The sequence below is a fragment of the Pleurodeles waltl genome, chromosome 9 (assembly GCF_031143425.1).
Source record: "Pleurodeles waltl isolate 20211129_DDA chromosome 9, aPleWal1.hap1.20221129, whole genome shotgun sequence".
In the NCBI taxonomy this organism is placed as follows: domain Eukaryota; kingdom Metazoa; phylum Chordata; class Amphibia; order Caudata; family Salamandridae; genus Pleurodeles; species Pleurodeles waltl.
In genome coordinates, this window is record NC_090448.1 from 424,111,504 (window position 1) to 424,129,033 (window position 17,530).

The 17,530-nt window shown below is 44.0% G+C and overlaps 1 long non-coding RNA gene across 1 annotated transcript in view; it reads left to right on the plus strand.

Moving 5' to 3' along the window:
• The first annotated feature begins 2,342 nt into the window (after positions 1-2,342).
• Positions 2,343-17,530, plus strand: part of LOC138259471 (uncharacterized) — a 49,278-nt gene continuing 34,090 nt past the window's right edge. The window contains exons 1-5 of the long non-coding RNA XR_011198741.1: positions 2,343-3,123; positions 7,425-7,479; positions 7,609-7,739; positions 7,866-8,006; positions 8,142-8,249. This is a non-coding gene — a long non-coding RNA (uncharacterized lncRNA). The remainder of the gene's footprint in view (positions 3,124-7,424; positions 7,480-7,608; positions 7,740-7,865; positions 8,007-8,141; positions 8,250-17,530) is intronic.

The window sequence follows — 17,530 nt, forward strand, 5'->3', positions numbered from 1 at the left end:
TACAACCTGGAGACAGAATTGTTCAGATCATAATTATTACAGTGTATGGAGAAATAATTAAAAAAGGGACTGCCCCAGCCCTTCTTACAGTGCAGAGGGAGAGAGGTTTTGGCTCAACTGACAAAAAACCTGGTGCTAAAGTGTGGGTAGAATCCCCAAATCATTTTCCTGAATCTGCAGAAGTTATAGCCAAGGGCAGGGATAACATATTGATAGTCATGAAACCAGGACAGGACAAGCAGGATAAATAATATTTGTGAGAATGATCATACTTGTTTCTTTTACAGATCATACTGCAAGGTGCCTTTGTGCTGCTTGTACCGTCTGGTCAGTATTTGGGCATGTGTGTGTGCGGGGGGGGGGTCGTTGGGGGGACCGAAAGACCCCAGCTCCGAAGTGACTGACCGATCAACACCTTTCCTGCATTTGAATTACAATGTTTGGACCCATCTGGCACGAGCCGTGCTTAACAGATCTGATTTCTGCATGTCGAATATAAGGAGTACTGTTGATGTAATTTCAACCTGTTTGGTCGCCATACCAACTCCTGCCAGTGTTTTGTGCAAATCTTTAATGCCACCAACAAAGATGGAGCAGTTCTAGAAAGTGAACAAGGTATACCTAATCTACTTACAATGTTTAGACCAAAAAGGGTTACTTTTAGACCAGTATGTTATGAGAGTCACTAGTCAAAGGGTGGATTGCAGTGCTATCTGTATTTAACCACCAACTCCATCCTGACCATTGACTCTATTTTGTGCTTAGCTTCAAATGTTCTCACATCAGTGGCGTAGGTATTTTTCCTCGCACAGCTTGTTTTCTATACTGAACGTGTTTTCGCTCTTCTCACCAGAGCAAGGAACATATTTTGGGGAATGTGGCGGTGTTAAGAGTGTACCAAGATGAGAATGTTTACAGTAGAGAAAGGTAGGCTCTGCCTCAGGAATGCGCAATGGGGCCTGGCCAGTTCTTTTGCGTGTTTTTGATACAGACCAAGTACAGCCAGCACTTGAATTTCACAACTTACTCAAGGGGGAGGAGGGAGGTTCAGAGTGCACCAGGATGAGAATGTTTACAGCAGAGAAAGGTGCAGCTCTTTCTCAGGAATGCATATTGCGGCCTGGCCAGTTCTTTTGCATGTTTTCGACACAGAAAGTGCAGCCAGTGCTTGAATTTCACAATTTACTTGAAGGGAGGGGAAAGGTTACCAGAACTTACCTCTTGGGTTTGTTTAAGGTATATAAGGTGGGGAAGCTTGGTGCTGAGATGGAAGGAACTTATTTTGAGGGTGGATGCACTGCTGAAAACCAAATCCCATTGGGGAGTGTTTCTCCTGTCTTATCTGTGCAGGGTTCCACAGCTTGACGTTGGCACGGATGATGTTGGATTCGATCCCCATGGTGATGCATTTTAATTCTTAATTATCTTCCTTTGCTTTGCACATACATAAATATATATATATATATATATATATATATATATATATATATATATTCACTGCATGCATATTCTTTGTTGATGTATTGCACTTTTCCTGCCTATCATTATTCAATTGCTGTATTACATGTGTTTTGCTGCATTCAAGTTAACTGCTCACATTAATATGTTTGTGTGTCTTCGTTTGAGATCTGGGAAGTGCCTTAATAAATTCATTACTCAGACTAAAAGTGCTGCATTCTTTGCATTCTTTAGCTTTGTTCACTCTTAGTTTAATGCTAAGCAGAACAATTGGAGTGGGGCATTTTGGAGTGCAGCAGATAGGATTATTTTGGATTGGAGTGGGGCAGATTGTTTTGTATTGGTGCAGGGCAGATTGGAGTGGGACAGATTCTTTTAGATTGGAGTTTGGTAGATTGGAGTGGGACAGATTGTTTTAGATTGAGTGGGTTAGATTGAAGTGGGTCGGATTGTTTTTGATTTGAGTGGGGCAGATTTGAGTGGGGTGGGTTGGAAGGATTGAAGTGTGGTGGACATGGGGGAGTGGTTTGGATTATAATGGGGTGGACTGGATTGGTCTTGGGTGGTTTGGATTGAGTGGGCTGGACTGGCCTGAGTGGGGTGGACTTGGCTGGAATGGGGTGGATTGGGGTGTACTGCATGTTTATGTATTAAAGCATAATTTCGGAAATTATACATAAGAAAGAAATATTGTTGCTGTGCAATATTTAGAACAAGATTATTGTAATCTTTTAAAAACTGTTCCATGAGAAAAAAATAACAAAACTTGAGTGCAAAGTGAGAAAAGAAGACATTGCACAATAACAGAAACAAGTTCACTATAGAAAATAAAATTTAGATATTTTGTATGTCCTGCTGGGTGCATTTTTGCCAGTCACATACTTAGTTTGTAGGGCCCTAAAAGTTAAAAAGAAGTACCTCAATCACGTCAGGAGCAGGAGAGAGAGACTCTTTAAGGTAAATCAATCTGTGCTTGGCCCCTGCTCCACAGACACAAATGGAAATAATGCTAGGCATGCCTTAGCGACCAATTACCTAGGCTGTAAAGATGGGTGCCACGCAAGCTAACAAATGGTAAACAACGTCAGTCTCCAATCCCACTGTAAGACTACAGTAGTCTCAAAGAGACAGTGCATGAGCTCTCTAGCTGAGACCTAAAAAGGAACAAGTGGTGAACAAAAACATTTGGAAATGGAGGGGGTGGGGAATATTACAGAACTAACATGCAGTTAAATGAGTGGGACAATATTTGTTGATTCTGGAGTATTAAAGGGGTTTTTAGTGCTCTACATGCCCTCAGGGAGAGTTACACATGAATTCAGTTTTGAGCTGGGGTCTAGGGACTTAAGAAGCCCGAGGCATCGTTTAAACCATTTGGGAGTTTACAGCATCAGGTTATCAATCCTCGGGCTCTCCTTCAGGGTGAATACCAAGTCATCCCAGCCTCCTGTGATCAGGTGCTTCCGCAGACCTCTGATCTCTTTCTTGTGCATTGCTTTACTTTCAGCCTTCAACCACTTTCGGATCATGGGGGGCACTACAGCCGTCCATCGCGTAGTGACTGCACTTGGCAGAGAGAAAACTCATATTGAAAAAATGGGCTGCAACTTCCTCTTTTTTGGGCCGCTGATGAAGCCTAAGGATGCACGCCTTCCAACTCTTCAGGTTTGTTGAGCCACTTACGGTTGTCATTTTGTCAATAACTGTGGAGGAGTAGACCATTGAAGGTGGGCACTTTCACATTGTGTAATGGAAAATTACTGAATGTGCTGCCCAGTGGGGATGGGACCGGTAGCCAGGGGGATATGTTGTTGACTTAATCAGGAGGTAAGCAGGCCCTGTGTAAAAGTAAAACTGTAAGTATTTTAACTTGCTATTTCACGAGGTGGGGTCTGGTTATGCTATTGCCCTCTCACATTCCCTGTTGAGCGTTAGTAGAATACTGGGATATCTTTACTCGTCAAGCTCAAAAGTGACAGGTGCCCTGCCCTGGAAGTGACGTCCTGAATGACTGAGAGCCCTCTCCTGAACTGCCGTAGGTTTAGGTAGGGTCATGTGAGTTGTGACATCATCTGAACATGTGTTAGTCACATGCCAGCGTTCTACCACACGCTCAGGGTTATTGGCTATGTAAAATTGTAGCCCTACCGGTGTGTGCAGTGTTTCTGAGTCCAAGAGGGCATGCCTAGCCATGTTCAGACAGTTACAGCCCTGTGCCAGATGTCTGGCTCATCAGAGCAAGGGTCTGTATGAATAAACAGCTAACCTCCCCATTGCTGTCTAACCCAAAGAGGGGCTGGTCAAATGTGGCTTTAAAAAAAGAAGTGTCTTTTGTTAGAACCAACTAGTCAATTTTGAAATGAAACCCTCCAAAACACAGATGCTTGTTCCACACTACCCTCAAGAATGGTAAAACATGATTAGCAGATGTCCCAGAATAAAGTGCAAAAAGAACTGTGCCCTGGCTGATGAAGGGTGAAACCCTGAACCCGGTCCCAGGATGCTTGTTTCCGGTCCAGTGAGGACCTGGCATGTCAAAGTATAAAGTGAACACAAAGGTTTACATATACAAAGGTTGAAGCACACAGAGGCTCTGAAATGAAACCCCCCAAAACATAAATGCTTGCTCCAAACTTCCCACAAGAGGGCTCAAACGTGATTAGCAGATGTCAAAGAATAAAGTGACAACCCAGGGTGACACAATCGATGGTTGAAGCATCCTAATGCTATGAAATGAAACCCCAAAACACAAAAACATATTTCTGTGCCCACCCCCTCTACAAAGTGAGGCATGTGCATAATTAGCACGCTGTAACATATAAAAACTCCCTTCAGTGATCATACACACAACCATATTCACAAGTCGCTTTGAACTACTCATTTGAAGTTTGTGAACAGCAAGGAGAAAAGTATGGCTTAGAAGGACAGGGTGCAAAATGAAACCCTCCAAAACACAGATCCTTGTTCCAAACTTCCCACGAGAATGGTAAAACATGATTAGCAGATGTCAAAGGATAAAGTGAACACAAAGGCTTCCACATACAAAGGTTGAAGCACACAGAGGCTGTGAAATGAAACCCTCCAAAACACAGACGCTTGCTCCAAACTTCCCACAAGAATGGTCAAATATGATTTGCAGATGTCCTAGTATAAAGTGACCACAAAGGATTAAACATACAAATGTTAAAGCAAACAGAGGCTGTGAAAAGAACCCCCCTCCCAAACACAGATGCTTGCTCCAAACTTCCCACGAGAGGGCTCAAATGTAATTAGCAGATGTCAAAGAATAAAGTGACAACCCAGGGTGATACAATCAATGGTTGAGGCATCCCAATGCTATGAAATGAAACCCCAAAACACAAACACATATTTCTGTGCCCACCCCCTCTACAAAATGAGGCCTGTGCATAATGAGCACCCTGTAACGTATAAAAACTCCCTTCAGTGATCATACACACAACCACATTCACAAGTCGCTTTGAACTACTAATTTGAAGTTTGTAAACAGCAAGGAGAATAGTATGGCTCAGAAGGACAGGGCGCAAAATGCTGGTGCAAGCCATCTTCTACATAAGTTAAATAACTATGGTATGTTTTATATTTACCATGTGGTTTTTAATGCATTTGGGGTTTTTATTTATTGTGACTAATCATGCACCATATTGCTGGTGGTTTTAGGTGGTACCCCTGCTTGTAACCTTTTGTTTTTTTTAGCTCCTTGAAGCCCTTTTTAAGGGGGTATGGCACTGTAGGGTCAGAGCGGCCTGCACATGCAGTAAAATCTCCTGTTTTTGTGCGCTCAGGACAGCACTTGCTGGGATATGCACGGCTCCTATACCCTTAGTGCAGTGCAGGCCCCAGTACCCCACACACCAGTGTTCTCAGACCCTCATCCATGCATTTAGGAATATCCTCTTTCTTTTGGTGCTCGGACCAGCACACGCTAGATCATCCATGGCTTATGTGTGCTCAGGTCAGGACATGATGCCTTACCCCTCAGTGCATGAGACAGAATATCCCCTGCTCCTTTCTGCCTAGGTCACCTGCATGGGAAGGTCCCTTTAACCTTGGATTGGTGTTTCCTTTGACACGTTTCTGCAGTGATCAGGTGCTCTTAAGTAGCCTTATGGTATCCCCTGTGTTCTGATGTTTAAATCACACTATAAAAGCAGCCTGTTTACACTGGTTTTAATGTATTTTGACCTCGCCGGTGACCATTACCATGCATTACTGTCACTAGCTGTGCAGCAAAGACAAACGCGAAGTCTAGCAAAGCTGCCATGGTGCTTGTGGCCGCTGTCCCAGTGCGCTGAACCTCATGTCCCTGCAGTTACGTCAAGGCAGCCAGCTCTTTACAAAACTTTTATACATTCTCTGTAGTCCACAGAGGGATTATATTTCCAGCTCCCCTAGAAAGTACCGCAAGATTTAACATCTATGATTGTGAACCATGAACATTTTATCACTCTTGCCCCTACAAACATTCCCCTTTCGTACTTCCATATTATGCATATTACACTAGGTGGGTAATTAATGGGTGGACACATGAGTTCAAATCCTTCTTGGCCTTAACAGCATGACCCAAAGACTTCCTTTAGCTGACTGTGCTTCCACTGCCTTCAAAAGTCAGAGCTCCTGGCAGTGTCGGTTTAAGGAGAAATGTGCAAGGTGTACAGAATGATTGACGCAGCAGAGCAGACTGTTTGAATCAGGTCATTTTCACATTCATTTGATAGCATAGGCCCGCTGAGTTTGAATCTTTTAGCTACGTCTGATTGTCAGAATGTCTTGTGTTTCCTCTCACTGTGGTCAATGCGTGCTACTATACTTTTTTGTCGATTTGAGTGTTTAATTTAAATTCAAATTTGTGTTTTATAATATTGCACCATTTTTTGGAAAAACCTCCTTCCTGAGCCTCTCCCTTTCCAGGTTAAATTATGGGCCGCCCTCCAACTCCCCATAAATCACACTGAATAAGCTGATAGCTGATTGTAGTGTACGAGGAAAGCACGAGTTGGAGACCGAGTAACCATCAGTCAGTGCTGTAGCAGGTGGGCTACATGAGCTTTATTTGTGACCAGCATCCAGATCCGACCCAAAAGACCTTTGACATTTTTTGTTTGTGTGCTGGGAATTTTTGGCATGCAGAATTCCAAAAATGCAGTCTTCTGGTATAATTGTTTTGTCTTTTATTTACACAATGGAAACTGGAAGTGACACAATGAACATAATCTGATCTGTATAAGAATCTTTACCTGAATGCCTATATAGTTATAAATTTAATTTTAAGTTGTGATAACCCAGTGGAATTGGGGTCGCTCACTCAGGGAGATCTCCCCTGCCAAACTTGATTTGAATGCCTGACAACCCTTGCACTGCTGTTGCCTACACGGTATCTGTGCTGTGTGTCTGAAAGAAGCATGTATTTGTGCTGTCAATGCGAATCCTGTCTTGAGTGTGCAAGGACATTTACACTGCTAATACTTTCTATGTGTGTCCCTATGTAACAGTTTTACGTCTTTTTATATTTTCATAGTCTTGTTAATATGTGTGTTGTGCGCACAGTAAATCTCCTAAACAGTAAAGTAAGTGTGACGAAGGACTAGCCAGGATCATAATTTAAAACAGCAGTTGAAAGAGACTCCTTAACGGTCTTGTGTTAATATGCTTAACTTCATGCAAAATACATGGTTGTAGTTCTGAACAAATAGTGTAAAAACGTCATGGTAATCTGTGCCCTTATTGTTTATATTTCATGTATTTTACTTAACCGTGCAGTCTCCTGGGAGTGGTTGCTTTTCCAGGTTGTTGTGTTATGGTTTTTAGCAGTAAATTACTCTTCACCAGTACATAATTCAAAATGAATCGTCAAGTGTTTATAAAATGTGACGTAAAATGAGTTATGGGCTAAAGCCGCCTGTGATTGTCAGAGTTGTTTTTTAAAGCCAAATTTGTCTTTTCTGTAGGGAGGATCTCCCAGAACTAACGTGGGTCCCTGAGGAAATGCTGCCTTTCAGCAAGGTATATCTATTTAGGGTTTCTATAGTTCAGAGACCATTGTTAACCTACCAGTCTCAACATTGCTGTCTTATTTGTTAAATTTGTATTTTCTAAAACTGTTTTCCTATGTAGGTGTGTTTTTTTTTACAGGTTATGACGATGAAGAACAGCTGGCAGTCCACGGGCTACACCAAAACCTAGAGGCTCAAGATGCAGCACCCATAGTGCAGCAGGATACGCCTCTTGCAGGGAAATAAAATGGGCCCTAGTATAAATGCTATGTAAGCATCAACCCTGACAGTCTGAAAACCTCATAGAGGCCCTATAGGTAGGGCCCTCAGAGAGTGTGCTAAGTCTGTGTATTATTATATTGTAAATGTGACATGTATTCCTTTTTTTCTTTACAGATCCCCTGAAGGCATAAAAGGACAGCATGCCGCCGCAAAAGGTAGAACCGCAAGCAAAAAAGGTGGTCCAAAAAAGAAAGTCTTTAGTGCCTAAAGATGGTCGTCCTATAAAGAAAGGGTTACCTCAAAGGAACATATCAGGTGTGTTTTTAGAAAATGCAGTCAAAAGAATCCTACTGCTTTTCTCTCTCAAACAGTTTGTTCCTTTAGCATATAGCAAGGGGGTATAAAAATGTAATAATATGTAATATGTACTTCTATATGCTTACATTGTAGAGTTGTCACAGAGGATCTCTGGATGATTCCCATGTAAGGCTAAGTGGACGTCGACACCTCTAAAGGACATCATCAGGAACCTTCAAAACACACAGCCGTCAACAGCTGGTGAGAGCTGCACTGTGCGTCAAAACAAAACATGCAAGGCCTATACAATTGCAGGCCTTAAAGACATTCTTTCCTATAACCACTATAGCACTTTACAAGTAAAGCCTATAACCAGTACATTGAACACTCCTACAGGAACTCCATTTGTACCTAGGGCTGGAGACCCCACTTCCAGTCGCACACACACAACAGCAGGGGCTGTGTAAAACCATTGAAGGGGATCTCAAGCCATGCAAAAACCGAAAACTGAATCGCCTTTCCTTAGAGAATCGGAAGAAGAAGCCGGGGGTCCCAGAGCTACAAAGAGTTCCTTCAGGTCTATCCTTAAAAAAATACTGTTACACCTCATGCTGGTTCCCATAATCTGCAGGTCTCTAAATATTCAACATCTGAGGTGTCTAATGTAGATGTGCTCACCATCCCCCAAACCGTCTATAACTATCCTGCACAGTCTTTAGGACTCCCGGCTTGAAAATGATCACCTCAAAGAGGACCCTTATTCTGCATGTATAGGGCTTCTCATGGCACTGATAGGGGTGATGGAGAGTTCTGAAACACCAGCTGCCTCCGCACACAGTGTGCCTTCTAGTGTAGACCTGAGGGGCCACAGTCACTGGTTCTGCAATCACCTGTTCCCAGACCCTACGGTTCCTACACCTTTGCGACCCTGAGCTATTATGAACAGCAATTAAATTCCACATATCCAATGTCACCGATTACAGCCCCTGAAGCGCACTATCCCACCAGCCCCCCATCAAGTGTAAATCTACCATCACCCACCTCACCATACCCAGACAGTAGTACAGGGTGGGATGGGTTTCAAAATCTGAGTTTTGAAACAGCGTCTAGTGGAGACCCTGTGTTTTTGACCCACCCAAGTCCTGACCTTCAGAATGGGGCTATTGATGGTAACCAGAGAACTGTAATAGGTGCACTTCATGATAATATTCACCACGCCCCAACTGCCAGAGCTAATGCCCCAGAATATGATGTTTTGGACCAGAAAACTGTACTAGGGACATATATCAAAGACACATAATAGGGTGTCAGAAAATAAAATCCAAGCTGAATTCTAAGACCTTAAAACTGGGGAGGGTGGAAAGTAAAAACAGTCCATTGGGGGATGCCCAGAGGGAGATAATTCAGAGGGTGGAAAGGTGAATAAGAGAGGTGTTACAAGCTTGTGAATCAGCCGCTGCAGACATAGGTGTTATATTCGCATGACTAGGCCTATGGCGCTCCCTAAAGAGTGACGTTCCAGATTTTACTATTAAAGCTGTCCAGAGGTCAAAATATAAAAAGAAGGTCCAAGGTATACTTACTAAAGCCCTTTGGTTCTTACGAGTCCTGAAGAACAAAAAGCAGCTAGAACCCCTCAATCAAGGTCTAAGAGTTCCAAACACATTGACAGCACCATATAAATCAGCCCCTGTTAGTCCTCTAAACATAAATTTAGGAGAGAACATCACAAGCTCCAGACGTTTCAGGCATTCATGGGGTAAAGTTGAGAGATTCGAATTCCCTGAACACCTAGAAGGTCCAGCATTCTTTAGTAGGGGAAGCTGCGAGGACACCACTCACAAATACACCTGCTAGCGTTCAAATAAGCTGTGGGAGGTTGCCTAAGAATGTGTGGGCCTGTAAAAACCAAAAGTGTACTAAAAGCGCTAAGTAGCGCAGGCTTTTAATAAGTAAATTAAAGAAAGCCAGAATATGTGCTACACGGAGGCTTAAAAATACGCATGCTCAGAACCAAAGTCAGCCATCCCAAAATGATTCACCTGAGAGCTTACCATCCAACACAATCCAGAATCTAAGGATTCAGGTCCTGTGTTTTTAGAGAGCATTAGAAGGTACAGGCATACTGTAGAGAGATTTAATGCTACAGAGCATTATGAAGAATTCAGCTTTGTTAGCCTCGAATGCATAAATTCCTCTGATCAAGTGGGTTTAGCTATCCACCAGGGCATACATAGAGCATAGAGCTGTTGTTACACACTGTGGGGCCTAATGATTCCTTTCAACTATGCTTCCAGGGGAAGGGCATTGACAGTCCCTTGTTTACCAGACAAATTCCCCACAATGTGTTTGACGCTGTGTAATTTCTAGAAAACATCTCTAATAATTTCCAAGAGTAAGGCAAAAATTGTAACCTATGGGACCTTCAGAGTCATAGCCCTCATTGTTCGGGCCATCAGAGGGGTGTTTCTAGACCTCTAAAGAGTATTTTTTACAGTAAAATCATTGGAAAGAAACAGCGTTGGTTGCTAAACTTTAACAAAAGAACACGTGTCTGGCGGATAGCATTGCCAGGTTACAGATGGATCCCAGCACCCCGATGCAGCTATTATTACTAGAGCGGCTGAAGCCCATGCGGTGCTTGAAATACCGCACAACAGACTGGTTGGGTTTGGGGACCTATGGCTTTTTGTGAACTATATTGCTGTTACGGTAAAGTTCTTTACCACAACGGATCTTGGGAGTACTTCACAGCTGGGGAGCGTGTGAAAAACAAGACCGTATATGTTTTCCATCATGAAAATCACTTTTATGGCATCTTGAAGGGTTTTCTAGGAGCCAAGTATGCGTAAGCCCATTGCGACCACATCTACGACACTCAGTCAACTCACTATTGTGAAATGAACTGGAAAATGTGTCAAAGGGACGGCTGCGTCGTAGTCATGATCAGAAGATGAGATGTCACACATGTAATCTGTTTTGTCCCTCGCACAACTGAGCATACACAACATGTTTGTCTTTGCATCCTTAAAACAGACTCTAGGGGGGTGTAGGTGCTACATAACCGAAGTTCACAAATGCAAAGGCATGAAATATCCCAGGTGTAAGGTGTCTTTTCAGGTGGGAACAGAACACATGTGCTACATGGTTAAAGGGCGGCCCCAGACCAAAACAGAAGACTACATAGTGTTTGATATAGAGTGTACACAAGAGACAGGTGTACACCAACCTAACTATATTTACAGGGAGTGCAGAATTATTAGGCAAGTTGTATTTTTGAGGATTAATTTTATTATTGAACAACAACCATGTTCTCAATGAACCCAAAAAACTCATTAATATCAAAGCTGAATATTTTTGGAAGTAGTTTTTAGTTTGTTTTTAGTTTTAGCTATGTTAGGGGGATATCTGTGTGTGCATGTGACTATTACTGTGCATAATTATTAGGCAACTTAACAAAAAAATATATATACCCATTTCAATTATTTATTATTACCAGTGAAACCAATATAACATCTCAACATTCACAAATATACATTTCTGACATTCAAAAACAAAACAAAAACAAATCAGTGACCAATATAGCCACCTTTCTTTGCAAGGACACTCAAAAGCCTGCCATCCATGGATTCTGTCAGTGTTTTGATCTGTTCACCATCAACATTGTGTGCAGCAGCAACCACAGCCTCCCAGACACTGTTCAGAGAGGTGTACTGTTTTCCCTCCTTGTAAATCTCACATTTGATGATGGACCACAGGTTCTCAATGGGGTTCAGATCAGGTGAACAAGGAGGCCATGTCATTAGATTTCCTTCTTTTATACCCTTTTTTGCCAGCCACGCTGTGGAGTACTTGAACGCGTGTGATGGAGCATTGTCCTGCATGAAAATCATGTTTTTCTTGAAGGATGCAGACTTCTTCCTGTACCACTGCTTGAAGAAGGTGTCTTCCAGGAACTGGCAGTAGGACTGGGAGTTGAGCTTGACTCCATCCTCAACCCGAAAAGGCCCCACAAGCTCATCTTTGATGATACCAGCCCAAACCAGTACTCCACCTCCACCTTGCTGGCGTCTGAGTCAGACTGGAGCTCTCTGCCCTTTACCAATCCAGCCACGGGCCCATCCATCTGGCCCATCAAGACTCACTCTCATTTCATCAGTCCATAAAACCTTAGAAAAATCAGTCTTGAGATATTTCTTGGCCCAGTCTTGACGTTTCAGCTTGTGTGTCTTGTTCAGTGGTGGTCGTCTTTCAGCCTTTCTTACCTTGGCCATGTCTCTGAGTATTGCACACCTTGTGCTTTTGGGCACTCCATTGATGTTGCAGCTCTGAAATATGGCCAAACTGGTGGCAAGTGGCATCGTGGCAGCTGCACGCTTGACTTTTCTCAGTTCATGGGCAGTTATTTTGCGCCTTGGTTTTTCCACACGCTTCTTGCGACCCTGTTGACTATTTTGAATGAAACGCTTGATTGTTCGATGATCACGCTTCAGAAGCTTTGCAATTTTAAGAGTGCTGCATCCCTCTGCAAGATATCTCACTATTTTTGACTTTTCTGAGCCTGTCAAGTCCTTCTTTTGACCCATTTTGCCAAAGGAAAGGAAGTTGCCTAATAATTATGCACACCTGATATAGGGTGTTAATGTCATTAGACCACACCCCTTCTCATTACAGAGATGCACATCACCTAATATGCTTAGTTGGTAGTAGGCTTTCGAGCCTATACAGCTTGGAGTAAGACGACATGCATTAAGAGGATGATGTGGTCAAAATACTCATTTGCCTAATAATTCTGCACTCCCTGTACACTCATCATCTAACTTCTAATGACAACTGGGAGTTTGAAGGCCATTCGTGCATGAATGATTTCCTCAGCACTTTCATGCAGCCAAAATTCAAAGAGTATACCTTGAAGGCGCATAACTCAAAAGCATATGACTCATTCTTTATTTTGCAAAACAAGATTTGGGAAAAGATACCTGTCCAACTTATCACCCATGGCTCCAAACTGATGCTGTTTATGGCTATGCCTTTACAAATAAGGTTCATTGATACCCGGAATTTTCTGCCCATGAAACTGATCAAGTTGCCAAAAGCCTTTGCTTTTCCAGAGTGTAAAGGTTATTTCCCCCACTTTTTTAACACCTGGACGAGTCAGAATTATGAGGGTCCCATGCCTCCGCCTGACAGCTACGGTGTTGAGTATTTGATGTCTGCAAAGAAAGAGAGCTTTCTACAATGGTATAGTGAAAACAGTGAAAATAAGTTTCATTTTCAAAAAGAGTTAAAAGCTTACTGTCAGGCGGATGTAATCATCTTGTGAAAAGCATGCCATCTCTTCAGAGAAGTTGTGGTGGAAATGACTGAACAGGAAAATGTTTTGAAACCCAACACACCCCAGGCTGACAAAATCCATAGAATACATAGGGGGTCATTCTAAGTCTGGCGGGCGGCAGAGGCCGCCCGCCAGACTTCCCCCACCAAAATACCGCTCCGCGGTCGAAAGACCGCTGAGGGTATTTTGGGATTTGCCCTGGGCTGGCGGGCGACTGCCAAAAGGCCGCCCGCCAGCCTAGGGCAAATCATCCTTCCCACGAGGACGCCGGCTCAGAATTGAGCCGGTGGAGTGGGAAGGTGCGACGGGTGCAGTGGCACCCGTCGCGTATTTCAGTGTCTGCAAGGCAGACACTGAAATACAAGGTGGGGCCCTCTTACGGGGGCCCCTGCAGTGCCCATGCCATTGGCATGGGCACTGCAGGGGCCCCACGGCACCCCCTACCGCCATCCTGTCTCCCGCCAGGAACAGGATGGCGGTAGGGGGTGTCAGAATCCCCATGGCGGCGGAGCGTGCTCCGCCGCCATGGAGGATTCGTATGGGCAGCGGAAAACCGGCGGGAGACCGCCGGTTTTCCGCATCTGACCGCGGGCGAACCGCCGCAGTCAGAATGCCCTGCGGGGCACCGCCGGCCTGTCGGCGGTGCTCCTGCCGACCCTGGCCCCGGTGGTCTCTGACCGCCGGGGTCAGAATGACCCCCATAGGCCCTTCTCAGCACATTATGCTGGCCTCCATGTGTATGTCTACCTACGAGCACATTTTAAAAACTTGAAAGCATAGCTCTAGTACGGCCTGACCTCTATAACGGTAAACAGAAGCGTTATTCAACCCCATCCATCTAATTCAGCATGCCTTACAGGATGGTGAATACCGTTTGGGGCCTTATTACCTAGATGGGTGCGTTTTAATTAATGGTGTGCCAGCAGCCTTTGAATACAATGGGTGCTTTACCATGGTTGTCCTCGTTGTTACAAACCCTACAAGTTTAACAGGCTGTTGGGTACCAGGTTTGAAGACTTACACTGACGTACTCTGGTGAAGGGACAATATGTTGAAAACTGCGGCTTTGTTATGAGATCCCTTTGGGAGCATGAGTGAATAGATATGCTAACATCAGATGCGGAACTTGGCTCTTTCATTAAGAGTTGTTAGTTACCCGAACCTATGGGGCCCGGCAATACCTTATTTGGGGGTCATACAAATGCTTAACAGCTGTACAGGGCCGTGGGTGAGGATTAGAAAATATATTATTACGATTTCACTAGTCTGCATCTGTGAACAAACTGAAGCTATACCCCTTAGGCCATCCCACCATCATATAAAGGGACTTTAAACCCATAAGTGAATATTTCAGGCTACTTGAATGCCAAATGTGTCCACCCCGGAGGCTTTACTTCCCAGTGCTACCGTACAGAGGCGATGGTAAGCTAATGTTTGCACTATGTCAAACATGCGCTTATAGTAAAAAGACTAGCGGGTGCAGACACAATGACAAGCAAAGGATGCTGGCGGAGACCTGGTGTAGCACTGAGGTACAAGCGGCCCTAAAGAAAGGAGACTGACTTGGTAAAATACTAGAAATATGGCACTTTGAAAGGCCTACAACCCGGCTCTTTTCTGACTACATCAACTTATTTCCCAGAGACGAGCAGGAGGCATCAGTGTTTCCAGAATGGTGTGCTATTAAGACCTCTAAGCAAAAGTACATTGATGATTACTTCTCTCACAAGGGTTTTAGCTTGATAACCGAGTTCATCAAGGTCAACCCAGCCAGGCGTCAGTTAGCCAAGCTCTGCCTCAACTCCTTATGGGGAAAATTCACACAGCGTACAATCTTGACAAACGCGACCATAATAACAGATCATGACAAATTGTTTAAGTACCTTCTTTGCGCTGTGTTACGAGGCATCCAGCTATGAATTTATCGATGATGAGACTGCAGTTCTGTGTTGGAAATACACAAAAGAGTACCCCACAGTGTGCAACAATATAAACATCTTCATAGACTGTTTCATAACTGCACATGCTCATTTAGAGCTTTACAGGTTGTTGGATAAACTTCAGGACAGGTGTTTGTATCACAATACCACCTCTGTTATTTTTGTGAGCAAAGTAGGGGATGAAGACTCTCCACTAGGTGATTATCTAGGAGATTTGACCAGCGAGCTAGAAAAGGACAAGTACACAGTAAAGCTCACCTCATCCGGACCCAAGAACTATTCTTACAAAACATCTAACAATACATTGTGTATGAAAGTCAAAGGCATCACTTTAAATGTTAACAATATTGGCAAAATACATTTTGACAGTCTAAAGGATCTGGTGAACGAATACACTATATCGAGCGACCGTGAAAATGATAAAACAATTGCTGTAAAACAGCCTAACATAGTCCCGTCCAAAAAGCGGTGAGAAATTACAACCCAACTGTTACGTAGTGGTTCCCAAACTGGGAGCCGCGGCTCCCTGGTGCACCATCAAAACTAGCCAGGGGCGCCGCACACAGTTTGGGAACCATTGAGCTATTTCCAGCTCGGACACAATAAAACTACAGCCAGTGGCTCCCAAACTGATGCCGCGGCTCCCAGTTTGGGAACCACTAGAGGACACCAGATTGCAACATCCAATCTGCGTTTTAACAGGTCCCTCAAATTGCAATAAAAGTTATTTTATAAAGAAGCTATTAGAAATTGCTCCCGGGGGTTTATCCGAAATCCCTAACAATATTGTATGGCTTTATACATGCTGCCAATATCTTTATGCAGAACTATTCCTAAGGTTTCCCCACATCAACTTTTTAGAAGACATACCTAGTAATATCAAAGACAATGCATTGTTACCTACAGGCCTTGCGAACATGGTGATTGTAGACGATGCTATGCACAAAGGTGGGGATCACCCTGAGATAGAAAAAGCTTTTACTCAATATTCACAGCATCATAATCTGAGCATATGCTACATCGTGCAAAACTTGTTTTACAAGAGTAAGAGCTGCCATTCTATAGCTCTCAGCGACTCATACCTTGTTTTATTTTTTAAAAAACAGTGACAAACAGCCGATATCTATCATAGCTAAACAGATGTACCCCAGAAACACAGTTTTTTTGGAAGCCTTTAACGACGCTACCACGAGACCCCACAGCTACGTACTGGTAGACTTAAAACCAAATACCCTAAAAGACTACAGACTATGGCCCTCATTACAACCCTGGTGGTAAATCCGGCTTACCGCCGTGCCAACGGCCACCAACATACGGTTTCCGCAGCGAAAATCTGCAACGGGTATTATGACCCACACGGAGAATTCCGCCACTATACAGACACCCACACAAGTCTGCCACACCAAAGGTCAGTGATAAACTGGCGATAGCAAAACCCACACTGCTACGCCAACAGGAATACGCCCACAGTATCACGACCCACTAATCAACCTGGCGGTCTTACAACCGCGGTAAACCATTGGTGGTACACACCGCCGCGCTCAAAATACACACACACACAAACAAAACTACACCACATTGGACATTTTGAAATACACAAACCTGACCCACATACACACACCACACCCACACACGCACACCACTATAAAACACACACCCACATTACCCACAACCCCTTACAGCAAAACAGTTTGAAGAAGCAGAGAGAGAAAAGCAAGACCACACCAGCATCCAGAGGCACAGAACCCCATCACTCATACACCATCCACGCACCTCACTCCACACACCCCAAAACATCACCCCACACATCACATTAACCATCACATCACACATCACTCACACCACATCATGGCACCTCAAAGACACCCCAGGTTTTCTGAGGAGGAGCTCATGGTCATGGTGGAGGAAATCATCCGGGTAGAGCCACAGCTATTCGGATCACAGGTGCAGCAGACCTCCATTGCAAGGAAGATGGAGCTATGGCAGAGAATTGTGGACAGGGTCAACGCAGTGGGACAGCATCCAAGAACAAGGGATGACATCAGGAAGAGGTGGAAGGACCTGTGGGGGGAGGTACGTTCCGTGGTATCAAGACACCAGGTAGCCATACAGAGGACTGACGGTGGACCCCTACCTCCTCCCCCACAACTAACAACATGGGTCATGCATCCTGAGGGCCTCGCAGGCATAGCAGGAGGACTGGACTCTGGTAAGGCAAATCTTTACTGCTATATCCCCCGCCCTACCTGCATGCCATCACATACTTC